The 20,306-nt window shown below is 38.4% G+C and overlaps 2 pseudogenes; one reads left to right on the forward strand and one right to left on the reverse strand.

The window, feature by feature from the left end:
* Window positions 1-10,030: 10,030 nt before the first annotated feature.
* Window positions 10,031-13,673, reverse strand: LOC111530088 (annotated as a pseudogene).
* A 740-nt stretch (window positions 13,674-14,413) lies between these two features.
* The window catches only part of LOC111530093, a 32,544-nt pseudogene continuing 26,651 nt past the window's right edge, over window positions 14,414-20,306 (forward strand).

A 20,306-nucleotide genomic window follows, 5' to 3' on the forward strand; every position in this document is an offset into this window, starting at 1 on the left:
CACGGTCCTGAGGATGCTGTAGGCAGTGAGGCTGTGTCAGTTGCCTCCCACATGCAATGTATCTGCGGTACTACCAGAAATCGAGAATGGGAATATTGACTGACTCTTCTTAAAGCTGGCCTCCTTTCACTCACTTCTGTTACTGGTCTAGAGGGTAAACAGACTAGCCAAGAGAAGACTGGAATATTAGGACAGTGTGCGCAGTAATATAGATCAGCAGCATACTATGGAAAAGAGGTTTACCAATCTCAAAGCCGCCACATCTTTTACTTTAGTTCAGTGTAACTGTGTTTAAGAGTCCAAGAGATGCTGTGAATTCTATTAAGTAAGTTGCCGGGTAAACTGGTTTCTGGCCATGGCTGCAATGCCAGCTAGACTGTGGTCCTTTCCTGGCACAATCTCAATGAAACAAGGGTGTGCTTTGTCCCACCCAGAGACTGAATATTTTAACAGTCATGGATTTGCTTCTCACAGGTGCTAGTCTCAGCCTTGCTGGTGTAGGTCATATTCTGGCGGGAGGCTCTAGATGCAAGTTTTCAAGGTTGAAAATAAAGCCTAGAAAAACATGAAAACAATGTGCTCTTGTAGATGTGGATTTCTTCTTCTGGAAAGAATTCTAACATTTTTACCACATTCCCAGAGGAAAGACTTCTTTTCTTCCTCTTTTTCTTTTTCTGCTTACTAACACGGAATGTGAAGCATTCTGGGGAACTGCCAATTTCAGAATCATGATAATTTGTAGTTTCCTTGGTTGGTAAGGTGGGATGGACTAGGATGGCAAAACAGAGAATAATTCCCTTTGAAATTTGTATTTTTCTCACATGCATTAAGGAAACACAGGTGCAAAGCCTTTGCAGTCAGAAAAAAAAAAAAAATTTATATATGCCTGAAGCCAAGACCACCTTCTTTGAAGTAAGGTTATATTATCTGAGGTATGAACTAACTTACATGTGGGTAGAACAAAACTGAGAGCCTTGGATTTTTTGTGAGTCATAGCTAACAGTCAAAAGTTCTCTCTCAGTCACAACCCCCTAAGGTCTCTGCATATGACTGAAATGTTAGCTACTTACAGTATGTCTATTAAACACATGCCAATCAACTAAGCAGAGGAGGGGGTCTCTCTCCTTTCTGCAGCTCCTTGTTTGCTAAGTTTAGATCTTTTATCCAACTGCAACTAACAATTGAATAAAACAAAACAGGCATGCGCAAAGATTGTGTGAACAGTTCTGGAATTTCTCCCTAAATTTCAGTTTCAGCACAGTGTCCTCTCCGTTTCCCTTCAGGTTCTAGCCCTTAGAATAGTCACACACCAATTCTGATTAACTCATCTAGATGTAAGAATGATCAAGAGTATCCTAGCCTAGAGTCAGACGTTGTTACACTCTTTCATGGGCATCCTCACTTGACATATATTATAGATTTTCAGGAAATTGTCTTGTTTTCATCACAATGTTTGTTGCACTTACCGTTTTCTTTCTTTTTTGAGATGTTATTATATTATATTGACATATATTATAGATTTTCAGGAAATTATCTTGTTATCATCACAATGTTTGTTGCACTTACTGTTTTCTTTCTTTCTTTCTTTCTTTCTTTCTTTTTTTTTGAGATGGAGTTTCGCTCTTGTCGCCCAGGCTGGAGTGCAATGGTGCCACCTCGGCTCACTGCAACTGCAACTTCCCCCTCCTGGGTTCAAGCGATTCTCCTGCCTCAGCCTCCCCAGTAGCTGGGATAACAGGCATGCTCTACCACTCCTGGCTAATTCTGTATTTTCAGTAGAGGGGGGTTTCTCCATGTTGGCCAGGCTGGTCTCGAACTCCCAACCTCAGGTGATCCACCCGCCTCAGCCTCCCAAAGTGCTGGGATTGGCCGGGAGTGGTGGCTCAAGCCTGTAATCCCAGCACTTTGGGAGGCCGAGATGGGCGGATCACGAGGTCAGGAGATCGAGACCATCCTGGCTAACACGGTGAAACCCCTTCTCTACTAAAAAAATACAAAAATCTAGCCGGGCGAGGTGGCAGGTGCCTGTAGTCCCAGCTACTCGGGAGGCTGAGGCAGGAGAATGGCGGGAACCCGGGAGGCGGAGCTTGCAGTGAGCCGAGATCCAGTCACTGCACTCCAGCCTGGGCGACAGAGTGAGACTCCGTCTCAAAACAAACAAACAAACAAACCAAAGTGCTGGGATTACAGATGTGAGCCACCGCACCTGGCACAATGTTTGTTGCACGTACTGTTTTCTTGGGACACCTAGACCTTCCTACCAGCATGATCTCCAACCTCTGTGCCTCACACCTAGCCTCCAATCATTGTCCTCAAGTCAGAAAAAACTTATACTTCATGGTCTTCAATTTATGGTGTTTGCTTTCTCAGTTTTCTCTTTGGTGAAAAACTCAAAATAGACTGTAAATTTGTAAAGTCTTCTTCCAAGTTTTAATATTTAGCAATTCTTCATCCCTTTCCCAATAACCAATACATGTTAATTAGTAACTTTAGTAAAATTATGTACTCATTTGCAGAAATCTTTTCAGCCTCATACTGGATAGAGACTTGAATAAGGAGAATTACATAAAATGACACAAAATAATTAATCTCTTCTTACTAATCTTTTCATTTCTTTCCTGAGACAGAGTCTCACCCTATAACCTAGGTTGACATACAGTGGTATGATTTCAGCTCACTGTAATCTCCACTTTCGGGACTTAAGCGATCCTCCCAGTGATTCTCCCACCTCAGCCTCCCCAGTAGTTGGGACTATAGGCATACGACTATGCACAGCTAATTTTTGTATTTTTTTTAGAGATGTAATTTTGCCATGTTGCGCAGGCTGGATGTGACCTTCTAGGCTCAAGTAATCTGCCTGCCTCAGCCTCCCAAAGTTCTAGGATTACAGATGTGAGCCACAGCCCCTGGCTGCTTCTTACTAATTTTCTGAATGATGGTATTATGATACTTTGTCATGTACCTTCAAACCCAGTTGACTGTTAATAATTTCAGAGTATACAAGATCTTTAGATGTGACTGCTGAACCAAGTACCTAGAGAGACAAAAGAAATAATTGTGGTAATGGAGCTGAATTTTTAACTGAAATTTTTAATTTTTAACTGAATTTTTAACTATGAAAACATTGGTTATCATAATTTTATGAGATAACAAAATGATATGTATTATTTTTATGGAAACTACATTTACAGTTTTGGAATATTCTACCTGAGAGAAGATACTTGCAGGCATAGCAAACAAAAGCGTAATTATCATTCTTGCACAATGGGTATTATAAAAATTTATAGATATGCATTGGTAGGGTATAAAGATATAAAGATAAGGAAGAAAAATTCCTACCATGAAACAGCAATTGGAAGGGGATGCAAGATGTCAAGATGTATAGAAATAAAATATGTCTTGCACTTTCTTTATGCAAAGGATTGTCCCAGTTACATGACCCCTACCATAAAGCTCAATAGAAAGTCTATGTCAAACAAAATTAGAAAGAACAGAACTTAGTATTCTTTGTGATTTTGAAAAACTGGTGCAAACAGTTATAGACATGAAACATAACAATTGTTCTTTAATTGAGGAAACGTGTAACTAAAGGAAGCAATTTGTTCTAACCCTTTTACTTACCCATCTCCACCACCACCAACACACACACACACACACACACACACACACACACACACACACCATTTCCAACTGGGATCATTTCCAACTATGTGTGGAATGGATGTTTGGAGTTCTTTGCCTCAAAACATTATGCAATCTCAGAGTTTAGGTCTTAAAAATACCAAAAGTTGTTTTCTCTCTCTCTTTTTTTCCTCCTATGCTTGCATTTGACTCTTTGCAGCTTATCTTAAGAATTCTAAGACCTTGGTAAAATGTTGAATAAAGAAAGATGGTTGCCTAGGAAATGTCCATGAGCTACGTAGGTATCTCATTTCAGCTAATTTGATAACAGAATAAACAGCAAGGAATGCAGATGTATGATTTGTTGTATTTTCATTCTCTTGCCTTTGTGATAATGGCAATCAGTTTATGTATGTACATGGAGCAGCTTTTTTCTTTTTCCCTTCTTTTCTTTTAACAAAGGCAGTGAAATACTAAAGTAATTCTGAAAATGTACAGTTCAAGTGATTTTTGAAGTTCTCCAGTTACATAATAAAGTTTTGAACATTATCTGGCATAAAAAATAACACTATATTATACGTGTGGGCATTGTAAGGCAAGTGTAGTAACAGAACTATTTACTTTGCCTTTGATACATCATTGCAACAACCAGAATGAAATGCTTGGAAAATGTATTCACTTTTCTCTATGGGGTCATCCACACTCCAGTTATTAACCTTCAATGGCAGAGTGGCAAATGTAACTCTCTCTTATGCTACATTAGACAATATCTGCTTGTTTGCTTCTTGCATATTCTAATCTAAATTTGAAACCGTCCTTCCTGGACTATATTTCCACAGCTCCGAGAATACAGAAAGGCATAAACTCCAAGTCCAAAGGCTCTTTGTGATGATGACAATGTCTCTGAAGCTGTGTGTATTATAACCTTTCTTTACTTCCTAGTCACGGCTCAGATGCCCACAATCATTTACTCTAGCTATTTACACTTACATGAGGATAGCCTATGGAATGTGAAACATTATTCTTCCCAAAACTGGACATTTCCACCTCAATTTCTAAGAGTTGAGTCATTACTTTGACCCTGAGACAGGGGTTATTTTTCATCCTCAGAGGATATGCCAGAATCACAAGTGTCATTTAGCTGATTAACTCTTGTTTATCTTGTCAAGTTAAGGTTTCTTATCAGCCTTGAATGAACACACCGCCCTGGTATCATAACTCTACTCAGATAACCACGAATCTCTTCTAAAACACCTGATGTAAAAGTCTTCATTCTTTCTGGTACCTGTTTTCCTGTTGGTCAGTCACTAAGAGGTTCAGCGCCGTTTTCTATCTATAGTTTGTGGTTTCCATCAATCGTTAGAAAATAATTTAAAAATTTGAGTCAAGATTGTTTATGTTTCTATTCGAGACATTTAAACAACTCTAAGTTACCATGTAGGTAAACAAGTAGAATATCTTTTCTTAATTTGTTCCTGTCCACAGAGGGTTTATAGTTATCGACCATAATATACTGACCCCTTTCACTGTTAGGGAACAGAGAACACCAACAAATATAAAACATGGTCGCTACCTTGATGAAACTCAAGATCTAGCTTGAGCATATACAGATTTTTGTGAGGTAAATAAAGCATATATAAATTTTAATATCTATATTACACAAGTTAGTCATATATTGACAATAAGATCATATGCCAATTCAAATTTAGGTTGGAATATGCAAGCAGTAAACAAGCAGATATTATGTTATGTAGCATAAAAAAGTTACATTTGCCACTCTGCCATTGAAGGTTAATAACTTGAGCCAAAAGATTAACATTAAAGTATAGGTCTCAAGAATCCAGAAATAAAAGGGAGGAGAGAAGGAACAAGCAACAAGAGCTGGAATGGACCAGTGACATTTCATGGAAGATGCAGAACTCGTGGCTGACAGTAAAAAGTGGGTTGGGCTTAGAAGTGTCAAGTGGGAGATGGGGTGTTATAGGCATATACCTTAAATATAACAGTGTAAGTTAAATGAGCCTGTGGAAAAGTAGACTAATATTTTCAGTATATTTTTCAGTCAAGCATGGGTAACAATGATAATGGCTGGCAAATGTATATGTGTATGTTAAATGGTATATTAATGACAGACTGTAGCAAAATATTATACTAAGTGCTAAGAGAAAAAAGTTCACAATGTATTTATGAAGGACATTTATAATTTGTATGAGCTTATAGCCAACAGTATAAAAAATTGGGCAAACCAATAGCATTATCCTGGACAAAAAACAATACAAACAAAATTTTTAAACTATTTTGGATTATATGAGGGATCTCTAGACATTTTGTGGTCAGAAAATAGAAAATGCAGAGAGAAAACAAACAGAGATGCACCATCCTTTCCCTGCACACCACTTCAGCCAGTGTGTGTGTTTAGAAATGGAAAAACAGAGACAGGGAAGGGAAAGTAATGGGAGAGGTAAGGAGAGAACAGAACTAAAGGGCTCTGGGGCCACAGTAACAGGACTGGCAGCAGCACCAGAAAATTTCACACCAAGGTCAAGATAGGTTGTTTCTCCTGCTGCCTGAAGATTTTCTTTTTTTACATTTTACACTCAATTTTGGTTGATTTCCAGTGAGCTCCTTTACAATTTTATTCCAGTTTTTTTAAATTAAATCTTCTTAGGTACATGTAATCAAAGGAAAATACAGCTATAAATGTCCAAGTTTAAAAGTTATTAAGCAATTTGTTCAAAAAAATAATAAATCAAGGGCATAACAAGAAATATATTTCTTAGGGATAAATGAAATTTCCTAAAACTTACAATAAGCATTTATTTTCACCATATTTTAGGTGAAAGCAAGAAGTGTTTTCGGAAGAAAAATGAGTCCAGCAGAAATGCATTAAATATTTTAATCAATAATCTGAATCTATGGAGAAGTAATACAGTCTTCCTAGGTAAATTAAAATTTGGACTTGCACATAGATTTTTTAAAAACACAAATAATTTCATTTTTCCCTATACATTGCAAATCTTGTAAATGTTCATTGGTCAAATTAAAACCAAACAAAACGAAGAAAAAAAGTGTAATTGTGCTTTGAAATAGTAGCATCAAAGAAAGAAGGGAAAAAAACCTTTCTCTTCCTGTTCGTGCTCCTCCCCCACACATTTTCATCTGTCATATTGAAATAAATAAGAGAGCAACAGTTTCTTTCACCCACAGTGCTGTTTGTGGTTAAGGAAACAATAAAGGATATTGTTACAAATAGGTGGGCAATATAATGAGAAAAAGAAGTGGCCTGTGGTCATAGTTGCAGCTGTGCAGGCAAGACATAAAGTTTTTAAGGGTGTAAGAAAGCAGCTAGAAATACCCATTAAAGAATAAAGAGGTTTTTGACTGCTACATACAATAAGATTATTTGGAACGTATTAGCTACCTCTAAGCTTAAAGTTCTGGTTCTAGTCTTTAAAGTTTATGAGGAATTTTTTTATTTACCTTTTTCTGGAGAGTTTTTGCTTTAGTGTGTTTTTCTTCTCTGCATCTTTCTTCAATTTTTCTTCAGAAACTATGTGTTTTTTGTAAACAGTTTGACAGGGAAAGCATCAATGCATGACATTTGCACAGATATGACCCACACAGAGGGTAGCGTGGGTACCAGTACAGGGAGACAGGACAGTGGCTTTCACGATAACCCCCAAATGACTAAAGAATTCAACATTTCAGTCTTGGGTTCAGGAATTTAAGATATGATCATGAGAATCAATTAAAATGCACTCAACTTAGAATTTGCGGTCATGGTAGTGGTTGATTGTGTGATATTCTGAAATCAAGAATCAACAGCATCTAGCCTAAGTTTCATAGGGAATAGCGTTGCAACAAAAATGGTCAATCATTGGCCATATGACTAGAGTCACAGAAGATAGAATTATTTACTGAGCTGTGATTATATCTGCTTCATGACTGACTTCTTGATTACTTGAGTCCAGGAGATAAAGGAATGCATATTGTTTAAAAAGTGTACAACCTAGCAGGGGTCCCCAACTCCCAGGCACCGATCAACACCTGTCTGTGGCCTGCTAGGAACTGGGCCACACAGCAGTAGGTGAGTGCCAGCTGACTGAGCATTACCACCTAAGCTGTGCCTCCTGTCCGATCAGTGGCGGCATTAGATTCTCTTAGGAGCGCAAACCCTATTGTGAACGGCACATGGGAGGGATCTAGTTACACATTCCTTATCAGAATCTAACTAATGTCTGACGATCTGAGGTGGAACAGTTTCATCCTAAAACCATCCCTGCATCCCCCTTTCCCCCATCCATGGAAATAGTATCTCCCATGAAACCAGTCCTTGGTGACAAAAATGTTGGGGACCACTGCATCCTAGAATAAAATGCCAGTATCTTGGCACTGACAGCAGCTGCTGACCCGAGGAATAACTTAACCTGTCTAAACTTTGAATTTTTACTTGTAAAAGGAGCCAACAATGATACTTGTATCATAGGCTTGTTTTAAGGATTAAACAAATGAATACATATTTTTTAATAAGCTTTTTATTTTGTAATAAATTTAGGTATACAGAAAAGTTGCAAAGATAATACAGAAAGTTTTCATATACCTCTCACCTGTTTCCCCAAACATTACTCTCTTACATTACATTGGCACATTTGACAAAACTAAGAAACCAACAGTGATGCATTGCAATTAACCAAACTCCAGATTTTATACAGATTTTGCCTGCTTTTCCATTAATACTTTTTCCATTTAAGGATTCAACCCAGGATCCCACACCACACTTATGAAATGCACATTTTATTTTTTGAAACATTTAGAACTGTGTCTGGCACACAGTAAGCACCTGCAGAATGTCATTTAACCCTGTTAGATGATTTTCATGCAAGCGAGATGGAATGTTTCTAACAATGTCATATATTAACGAGAATTTATTCCCAATTACTTACACTGATTCTATTGCAAAGAAATCAATTACTATAAAATAAGGGGTCATTTATCTTCATAATAAAATCAACTATATGCTAATTGCTCTCAAAAAAGGGAGTTCATCTCTAGGATATCTTCTAAAGGTAAGAAAAACAAATCATGTCTTAGTCGTTTAACTCCATTAACTGACTTCTTCATTCAACAAAAAATTTTTGAGTGCCTGCAATACACCAGGCAGTGTGCCATGGGCTGAGGTACACGGATGGACAAATCAGATTTAGTCCTTTTCTCAAGTGAAATTTATCTATTTTTTCATAATCTTAATTAAGCAATTGATGTAGAATTTGATTCGTTCCACTATGAAGCATAAAGGCCTTGAATCCCTCACCAAACACAACCTGCAATGTTCACTCAGAAGCAGTGATTGAAGTTAGCTGAAAGAGGGAGATAACCACAGTTCACTTTAGCTACTATTGCTCACATATGCAGGATCCAGGGACTTAGATGAAGAATTCAAGAAAAACCTGCGTGTGACTGCAGACAGGTTCAATCCAATTGCTCTTGGGTTTCTTCCTTGCTGATGACTGTTAATGATCTTATGCTAGGCATTGTGCTCATGGCTTCACATATATTAATTCAAGGAAATCTCACAACCACCCTATGAAGTAGATAATATTATTCCCCAATTTATAGATGAGAAGATGAGGCAAAGTGATCTGATGCAAGAAAAATAGGAAGGAAGACACAAAAAATCCTTTTGTATTTTCACAACTTTCTGAATACCAAGACAGATATTGCCCTGAGCATAAATATTAAAATCAGCCATTTTTCTGACTTTAAAATGATTATTCTTTAAAAATTTGGTTGCTTTTTATGTGGCTATACGAAGTTCTTAATGTTTCTTTGGCAATGGAATATAATGGAATTTTACAACTATATAAAATGTTACCTTTGCCTAAGAAACTATATTTACTGTGTGTACCTAGTTGACTGAAAATTCTCTACCATCCAGCATCCTAAATAATTGATGAAATAAGCTACCTCATATTATAGGATTCCCCAAAAGAAAGGAGAAAGATACACACAACCTTTTGTGGCCCAAAACACGGTATCACAGTCCTATTTGCAGGCAACTTGCAATTGCCAAATATGATTTAGTAATTTAAAAAATACATTTTTAGTGAGGAAAAAAATACTTGTAAGTCCCACTGAAGTACTGCTTAACTGTACATAAGAAATTACTTAACTTTGTGCTATTCCAAATATATTTTATGTTCATTTTTTAAGATTAGCCTTTCTCCTCCCCACCCCAAAAAGTAACTACATTTTATCTTTGAAATTAAGCAGAAAAACAAACACAAAACAAAAACCCAGTGCTGATGACAAATGTACAGTGAATTCACTTCATTCTTCACAAAGACTAAAATCAATTTTCAGGACCATGAAGAGCTAAAAATTCACCTATTTTCAGAGACTTGTTTATAGACTATCCAGCAACTTTGTTGTCTTTCCTATATTCGAAATCCGAAAACTCCCTGCCCCCATGACCTCCTCCGAATCCGCTGTGAAATCTTCCAGGGATGGTGAAAGTGCCACATCTGCCACCACCATGCCCTCTGCCACCACAGAAACCAAGGATTCCTCTGCCTCTGTATCTCCCATGGCCACGGTTTGGATGAAGTGGGATTCCAAATGTTTTAGCATTTAATCTTTTTTCTTCAGCCCACGTTGATCTACGTTCCCTATTGTCATCACAAGAAATATTATCAAAGAAGGATTTAGTTTTTTCCTACTAGCAATTACGTCCAAGTGGATCTTCTTCATCAGCATTTCCTTTACTGTTTTGGGTATCAACTCCTGGGTCACCTTTATCCTCACCATTTACAGGCTCCTCCTGTTTCTCACGTTTATCTTCTTTTAAGTTTATTATGAAAATCTCTGTCCATCTCTCCCTTGTTGAATTGTGCATTTGCACTTTCAAAGTCAAAACCTTTCTCAAATTTCATTGGTCCATCTCGTAGAATACCTGGTACCCCGCTGAACCCTGCGCCCTCTCCTTGGAGCTGAAGGAGCACCTGGAGCTATTTGTCTCTTGCTACCATTTCTGAGTTGCTCGTTTTCTGGTCTTGAAACATTGTGTATTTCAGCTCACCAGTGCTCTTGATTCTCTATTGCTTTTTGATTGGTAGATGACAAAGGCCTAGTTGATACAGGGCTCCTTCTCCCAACAGGTGCTGGAGCAGGTAAATGGGCCAAGACAGTCTTCACTGCTTGTTCCATGGTTGAGCTTTCCTCAAAGTGTCTAACTGAGGGCTTGAGGGAACTTGAGACAACTGTGCTGTTAGAGATCTTGTATCCTGTGTTAAGGCAGAGCCAACCACACTACTTTGGGGTAAGATACCACTATTTGATGTTTCTGTTCCAAACGATGTCAAAGAGCTTCCAGCAACACCAACAGCACGAAACTCTTACCCAGCTAAGGAGTTTGGGCTGAACTGACTGTACATGGGCATCCTGGCGAAAGGCCCGTGAGAACCCACTCACTGGAATGAAGAAGTTGATGAGCCTAGTGAGGACTGAAGGAGAGCTGGGTCTTCAGGCACAGAACACCGTGGTTTTGGTGGCTCACAGTGAGGTCTTTAATGTCACTCCCATAGAACACATTTTATTCCAATACTTCATCTCCAGGTGGTATTGGACGACGTATCTTCTGTACCAGAAAATGGAATTTTGGCGAGGGCGACGGTGGGGTTCTAGGTGTCCGGTGCAGAGGATGCCCTGGTAGCAGATCTCTGCCTTGGAGATGCGGCTGATCTTGCTGTGGAGGGAACGGGTGCCCCGGCTCCTGGTGTCACCGCAGCTCCCGGCGCTAGCAGAGCGGCCACGGCAGCCGCCTCAGACCTAACATGGTGGAGACGCCAGCTCCGCTAAATCAGCTTTATTTTCATTTCATTAAAAGAAAAAATGAAAACTCCAAAGAACCATCCTGACTTCTAAAATCTGAAAAACGATATCCCTTAGGACTTAAATCTTAGATTGTTTTCTAAGATGCCTCAAATAACTGCAGAGCAAACTTATGTCTAAATGTACATGTACTAAATATTATTGCTGTCTTCACAATTCAGTGAAACCAATAGTAATTAAAGCATCTATTACTGCCTAGGCCCCTGCGGTGTGCTACATCAAACACACATGTGAATAAACCAGTCCTTCCCCCAGAGACTTTACACTGTAATAGATGCCTTTCATTTTATTTTACATATGAGTAATTAAAAATGTTTTGAATTGCAATAAACACATCCTCAAATAGCTAAAGTGGAACAAGGTTGGTACCACTAGAAACATACAAGCACAATGCTATGGGAAGATGAAGATAAAAGAAACAAAAGGGATTGTGCCTGGCTAGAAGTTGAAGGAAGGCTTCCTGTGTAAGGTAGCATTTGAAAATTAAGCGCTATGTTAACAACTTGAGGCAGATGATACGGTAGGAAAGTCCTCATTAAAGGAAAAGCACTGATGAAGGCAAAAAGTTAGGAAATCACGAGGTTAGTCCTAGGAATACCAACACCAGTTTGGCTGAGATACACATTACTGTGAGAGGATGAGAACATGGTAGGCCCGTATTTGGATGGATTTGTGTGCCAGGATGGGAATATTGTACTTTATACAGCAGAAAATGGCAAACTCATAAGGATTTTTGGTAGAGAATTGACATAGCTAATACTATACTTCGGGAAGATTGATTTGTAAGTATTACCATGGAATTCATCATGACAGAGACAAGAGGTAGGGACATCAATTACATTTCATTATATTATGCAAGGGAAAAATGACTGCCTGAAACAAGGGTAAGGAAGAGAAGAAACAGAAGAGAGAACGATGGCTGCAGTGATGGGGTAATTGACCTAGGAGCTAGAAGAAAAGTAAGAGACATCTCAGATGCTTAAAGAGACAGTATGACTGAGGAAATGGTTCTGTTACAAACAGAGCCTGGAAACTCATGGAAAAAGATGTAATGAGTTTGATTTTCAACACATTAGGAAGAAATACAAAAGACCATGTTTTAGAAGAGAGACTGAGCTTGGGCACATGGCAGCAAAGTGGGAAAGATTGGAAACAAAGACCCAACCCTGAAAGGAAGACTTACATTTAAAAATTAGGAAGAGGATGAGAACAAAAGAGATCAAACAAACAAAAAAAAGATGAAGACCACAGAGGAAGCAGGAGAACCAAGAAAAATGTTGTGTTGTGAAAACCAAGATAGCTAGAATTTCAAAAAAGCAAAATTAATCCATAGTATAAGAAGTTTCATAGTATAAGAAATTAATCCATAGTATAAGAAGTTTCATAGAATGAAAGCCTGTTGCCTTATTTAAAATGCCAACTTCTTTTGTTTCACTATGGTTTGTGGAATACTGGCTCATTTAAACAATTTCCCAGGCAAAATTAAAGAAAAAAAATTATTTGAAAATCAAAAAATAAATTGATTAAAATCTTTCAGCTGATCTGTAAAACTCTATTAAGCAATCATTTGATAAAGGTACATACCACATATGTATTTGAAAGCTTCTACTTATTGATAAAATATTTTATTGGAAAAATCATTTATTCTCCTAGGTATTTGGAGAAAATATGTTTGCAATTATTCCATTACAAGACCTAATTGCAATTTGTCTTCATCCTAGGAGCTAGAACGAATAATTTTTTAATTAGAACTTATTTCTATTTCAGAATGGTTCTTTGGTGGCCTTCTGTTTCTCTCATTTTAAACTTTTAAAATGCAAGGGTTTGCCAAATTAAGCCTTCCTGCTACCAGAAACTTAATAGTCAAAAGAAAATTGAAATTACTCTGAGAGATGAAGTTTCTTCAGACATTAAGCAATTAGCATTTCTTTGAAAAACTCACAATCTAAGCACAGACAATATAGGTTTTAAAAAATGAATTAACAAGACAGAAGAATGAGTAAGACTGAGAGCTACAAATTTAAAACTTTCTAAACTGTGATACAGTTTACTTCCAAATGCCAGTCCATTCCAAATTAGAATACCTAAGTACTCACTTATCTAGCAATTTACTTTTTGTTATACAAGTAGAGAGGACAAACAGACACAGGTGAGAATTTCTTCATCTTCAATGTTGGTCCCACTCCCACCCCACCCAACCCCTTGAACTGTTGATATGACCAGGAGTAAGATAACAAAAAAGACATGTTTCTATATCTTGAGATGAAACTAGGAATGCATTTTTTTTTTTTTTTTTTTTTTTTGAGGCGGAGTCTCGCTCTGTCGCCCAGGCTGGAGTGCAGTGGCCGGATCTCAGCTCACTGCAAGCTCCGCCTCCCGGGTTCACGCCATTCTCCTGCCTCAGCCTCCGGAGTAGCTGGGACTACAGGCGCCGCCACCTCGCCCGGCTAGTTTTTGTATTTTTAGTAGAGACGGGGTTTCACTGTGTTAGCCAGGATGGTCTCGATCTCCTGACCTCGTGATCCGCCCGTCTCGGCCTCCCAAAGTGCTAGGATGACAGGCTTGAGCCACCGCGCCCAGCCTAGGAATGCATTTTTTAAAAGCAGTTGTAGATTTTTTTTTTAAAGCATTGGACCCATTTCACAAGATGGCGCCAAAAGCGAAGAAGGAAGTTCCCGCCCTCCTAAAGCGGAAGCCAAAGCGGAGGCTTTAAAGGTCGAGAAGGCAGTGTTGAAAGGTGTCCACAGCCACACACACACACACAAGAAGATCCACATGTCACCCACGGCAGCCCAAGATACTATGACTCTTGAAGCAGCCCAAATATCCTCAGAAGAGCGCCCCCAGGAGAAGTAAGCTTGACCACTATGCTATCATCAAGTTTCTGCTGACCACTGAGTCTGCCATGAAGAAGATAGAAGGCAACAACACACTTCTATTCACTGTGGATGTTAAAACCAGCAAGCACCAGATCAAACAGATAGTGAAGAAGCTCTACCATGTTGATGTGGCCAAGGTCAACACCCTGATTTGGCCTGATGGAGAGAAGAAGGCATGTGTTGGACTGGCTCCTGATATCAATGCTTTGGATGTTGCTAGCAAAATTGGGATAATGTAAACTGAGTCTAGCTTGCTAATTCTAAATATATATATATATATGTCTTTTCACCGTAAAAAAAAAAAAAAAAGTATTGTAAATATTCCTTTTCATGGGCACTTTGGATTTAAAAAGATTTTATGTACTAAGTAATATTGAGAGTCAAACGGGCTATAAAACTTTATCTATTAAAAATATATCTTGAATTCAGAATGAGAGAACTACAAGAAACTTTCTAAAATATAGTATACTCGTCTTTCATATCTTTGGGGAATTGGTTCCAGGAGACCCCTGCCAATACCAAAATCCATGGATAATCAAGTCCCTGATATAAAATGTTGTACTATATACATATAACCTACACAATCCTTCTATATACTTTAAATCATCTCTAGATTAAAGTGCCTAATACAATATAAGCGCTATGTAAATAGTTGTCATACTGTATTGTTTAGAAAATAATGACATGGGGCCGGGCACGGTGGCTCAAGCCTGTCATCCCAGCACTTTGGGAGGCCGAGGCGGGCCGATCACGAGATCAGGAGATCGAGACTATCCTGGCTAACACGGTGAAACCCCGTCTCTACTAAAAATACAAAAAACTAGCCGGGCGAGGTGGCGGCGCCTGTAGTCCCAGCTCCTCGGGAGGCTGAGGCAGGAGAATGGCGGGAACCCGGGAGGCGGAGCTTGCAGTGAGCTGAGATCCGGCCACTGCACTCCAGCCTGGGCGGCAGAGCGAGACTCTGTCTCAAAAAAAAAAAAAAAAAAGAAAATACTGACATGAAAGTCTATGTGGCCATCCTTTTTTTACCCAAACATTTTCAGCCTACAGTTGTTTGAATGCATGGGCGCAGAACCCACAGATATGGACAGCAGACTGTATGCTCTTGAACTAAAGACTATGAACTGAATATTTATATGCATCTATAGGTTTATAGATGCATATATAGAAAATTGATCAGTTTTTATATTGAAAAATAGCTTTTTTTTTTTTTTTTTTTTTTTGGAGACAACATCTCACTCTGTTGCCCAGGCTACAGTGCAGTGGCACAATCTCGGCTCACTAGCAACCTCCACCTCCTGAGTTCAAGCAATTCTCCTGCCTCAGCTTCCTGAGTAGCTGGGATTACAGGTATATGCCACCATGCCTGGCTAATTTTTGTATTTTTAGTGGAAATGGGGTTTCACCATATTGGCCAGGCTGGTCTTGAACGCCTGACCTCAGGTGATCCACTCACCTCGACCTGCCAAAGTGCTGGGATTACATGCATGAGTCACAGCGTCTGCCCAGAAAATAGCATATTTTCTTATATCTTTCCGTATATCACTGTGGAAATTAGTGATTATGAAAGAAGTGTATTTTGTGAAATTGATACAATATGATAAATTTCCTGGAGACTAATGCATAATATGAAAATCTTTGGAAAAATTAGGAATATTGTATTTCAGAAGATTCTAAATCTTCTGAAACAATAAATTGGTTGTAGCAGCCAAGGCAAATCTGGTATATGCCCTTTTGCTTTATGGTCATTGAAACCAAGGAAGAGAGGACTAGTTTAGTTTTAATTTGTATATGCAGTAGCTTTAAAAAGATAAATAGAGGGCCGGGCGCAGTGGCTCACGCCTGTAATCCCAGCACTTTGGGAGGCGGAGGCGGGCGGATCACAAGATCAGGAGATCGAGACCATCCTGGCTAACACGGTGAAACCCCGGCTCTACCAAAAACACAAAAAATTAGCTGGGCGTTGTGGCGGGCGCCTGTAGTCCCAGCTACTCGGCAGGAGAATGGAGTGAACCCGGGAGGCGGAGGTTGCAGTGAGTCTAGATCGCACCACTGCACTCCAGCCTGGGCGACAGATATAGGCTCCGTCTCAAAAAAAAAAAAAAAAAAAAAAAAAAAACAGATAAATAGAAACTTTTTCTACTACTTGAAGCCTTCTGTATTCTGAAACTTATTCATCAGTGGCCTCCAACTCTATTTGACTCATGCTTTTGTCTCATTATTTCACTGATTTCTTGGGAGCGCTGTCAACCCTTTTTACTAAGACATTCCTCTGAATACTCATAGCACTGATAAGTATTGTAAGAGAAAATTTAAGAAATGAGAACCAGGTTCTTCTAGCACTCCTTCTTGACACTCTAGACTATTCTTTGAGGTAAGATATTTCCTCACAGAAATAAGATACGACATTTAGTTAAGTGGGTCTTATTAATACTATTGAAAGTGTGTTAGAGAAACAATTATTTCCATTCAATACAACCAAAAACCCTCTTGTGTGACCGATCAAGACTTAACTATAAATACTTATTTTAACGGCTTCTTGTTATTATTTACTGTGACGGTATATAAGACAAGCAGCAGAGTGATACTGATCATAGACTAGTAATAGAATACAGCTTAATCAGGTAGCTGCCACAATCATAGTATTTTCTTGAGAGGGTGGGATGGAATTCATTTGTAAGGATTTCCCAGATCACATAAATCGTACTTCTTCAAACCACAATCCCCTTAGAAACACACACACACACACACACACACACACACATTTTCCTAATAGTGGTCTGTTTAAAATGAACTACAATTTAAAGCTGCCTTATGTAATCTCTGCATTTATTTCACATGTTCAAACCATGCCTCCCTGGTCTGTGATCCAAAGCAGGAGGGTGGTTGATGATTATGGAATCCGTTAGGCTTTCTGACTCCATGTGCTTACATTGCAGATTAGCCATGGTTCTGAAACTTCCAGTTTTAATGGAAGCCGTTGGATTGTGTGTCCGGGTGCACGGGGATGGAGTAGGGTATTTCAGAGAAAATTTCATTAGTTCTTGTTGGAACTGGCTAAAAACAGTGGGACTTTTCCACTTCTTCTTCGTCTTTTATGTTTTCCCATATCACAGTTCCTCTCCGCACTACCATAGGCCTTCTCTCTTCCCCATGATCCTTTGCAATAATACCTCCAAATGTATCTACCCTTGGAAATTCAAGAAAGTTCCTGCTTTTTTACTGAGTTCCTTCTATAACTTGATGAAAAAATAAAAGGAGATCAATTTAAGACAACTAATTTATACTATCAAGTAGCTTCTCTTTTTATTACAAGCTAATTTTAATAAAATGGAAGTTTGTAACTAAAAACCATTAAACAGAGTTTCTAAGATTCACCTTTATTTCTCTAAATTATGTGTGTTCCCTAATTAAAAGGAAAATACGTTGGCCCATGGTACCTCTTGTCACAGGCACTAATTCAAAAACAGTTCTAAAGTTCATTCAAAGAACTTTGAAGGATAAGAGTGTAGTAAATTTAGAAGCCATATACTACAATGTGTCTTATATTCCTTCAAGTTCTTATCTTCACAGTGATTTGTGAGAGGGTTTAATAGCACACATTCCACAGCATACTTTTCCTGAGATGATGTTCTGATCACCAAAGATTTAAGCCCCATTTTACAGTTGGTAGTTTGTCACCTTTTGTAGTGAATCTATAGTAAACGTAACAAATCTCTTGTTTTGAAACCTATCCATGTTCTCTTTCATAAGTTAAACATGTCTATCTTCCTTTGAAAGAAAAAAAGAATCAAGGAATATCTCCTTTTTTTACATCCATTGGTCCTCCCAGAAATGGAAGTTCCACTCTGTCATTTGTGCATTTCACTCTGGGTCTCATCCTTCACATGGAGAAGAGTAGTCCTTTCCCCTCCATCACAGCCACGTGGCTTGGTCAGACACGAAGTGGGATTTAGTCAGAAAAGCAGGAAGACAGATGAGACGTGAAAGTAACTGGTAAAATATTGATGTTCACTCTAACTTTAGGGGAAGAATTAACTACAGAGAAAAGCTAACCAAAAACTCAGAAAAGAGTTCAAAAAAATGAAAGCCAACACTACACTCTGTAATTTCATGCATTTGCCACACAATCTGTAAAAAGGAGGCAGGACTTTGTTGTTTACTTGTTGCAGAGGAAGCTATCATAGGTAAGGCCTGTGGAGGGAGAGAGCTGAAGGGGCAATTAAACTTTCAAAAACGAGCTAAAACAAATATAAATATGTGAAATCAATGATGTAAATTGTGAAAATTATGTTATGGTTTTTGTTCGTTCCACAGGAGTGTAAACCTCACAAATTTTTCAAGTGGATTTTCAAACATTTTAAACCTTACACCTTTTTTTCTCACAAAAAGATTCTATTCAGAATTATAAAAATTAGAACCAATCACAGATAGGACTACTTTAGCACAACCAAACCCACCTGTCTTGTCACCCTCACTTCTTAAGAGTTCTTAAGGTCCCTAACGTTTTCTAGGAACATGATGTCAATGCTTTCAAGATTCACAATAAAATCAGAGCAAGCCCTAGAATATTGCTTCAACAAAGCACGACAAATCAATTTCACCATCTGGGGAGAAACCTATGTGGTCATATACAAGAAATCTATGCTCTCTATTTCAACTGAACTCCCACAACTAACTTCACCCCAATATTTTAGCCACATTAAGACTATGGGAACAAGCACTCAGAAATGCAGGGTGGTCAGCCAATTTGCATAATATTAATTCCATAGGTTTAAAATTTTGTATTTAACATTTATTTAGAGAAGAAGCTGTTAGTCTCAGGGGGGCAGGGTAGGGTAGGTTAAAGCCAGTGATGGGGCCTCAGCTCTGCTCTGCAAAACCTACTTTCCAAATTAAAGCTCCTCTTTTATGTTGGACCCACCCTCTGAGGAAGGCAGTTTAATGACCATCTGTTTTTATTCAAAATACTCCTTGGGGGAAGGAGGCGTCTCACCTCACACTCCGAGCGGCTTATCAAAGTATTTCCTTCCAACCAAAGACAAACATGTTCCCTGAGAAGAGAGCTGGTAGGTATTTTCTTTCTTCATTTTTGTAAATGTCCTGGAATGGTTCAGCAACCTAATAATGTTTTATCAATTCTCATGAGCACTTCTCTCAGATCCTGGCCTTGATTAAGATTTAGGAGAAGACGTGCTGTCTACAGTGCACTCTACTTAATGTTCCTGCAAAATCTAAATTTATTAATCTCAATTTGCTAGTCTCCCAAATAGGAGTCATTAACCCTTTTTATAGATGAAAAAAACTGAGTTTCAGAAACCAAGATACTAAAGTTTAGGTAATATAATTCACAAATTACACAGCCTAGATTCAAAATCATGGTTTCAAATAGCATGAATTTGCCCATGACCTTTCCTCTATATACTGCAGGAAAATATATACCAGACAATACTATCCCCAAATCTAATACGTAAGAAACAAAGCCAGCTTAAGGATGTAGAGCAAAGCGATTTGGATTTTATGGACAGAGGGATTATGAATATGTTTTGCTTTATTTTGTTTCTTGTTGTTTGTTTTTTTGTTTTTTTGTTTCTCCTAGCTGGAATATGGCATATAGTGTGGAGAGATTAAAGAAAGAGGGAAATGAGAAGGTTCAGGTTCATTTTTGGAAAATTGAAATACTTAACACTTATTTTGCTATTGTTATCTAACTTGTATTGAGCATTATCTTACACAACCTCAATCTAGTACTATTTTAATCATGATTTCTAAGGCTTCTGAAACCACATGGCAACCGGAACTACACATCAAGTATTCTTCATCTGGGTCCTTAGATATGAAAGGATGAGCTTCACTCGGAGGTCCATAAACACAGAGATTGGAGGCAGAGTTTTACCTGTGAGTGCCTTTCTCTGGGAG

Source organism: Piliocolobus tephrosceles, chromosome 5 (assembly GCF_002776525.5).
Source record: "Piliocolobus tephrosceles isolate RC106 chromosome 5, ASM277652v3, whole genome shotgun sequence".
Lineage (NCBI taxonomy): Eukaryota > Metazoa > Chordata > Mammalia > Primates > Cercopithecidae > Piliocolobus > Piliocolobus tephrosceles.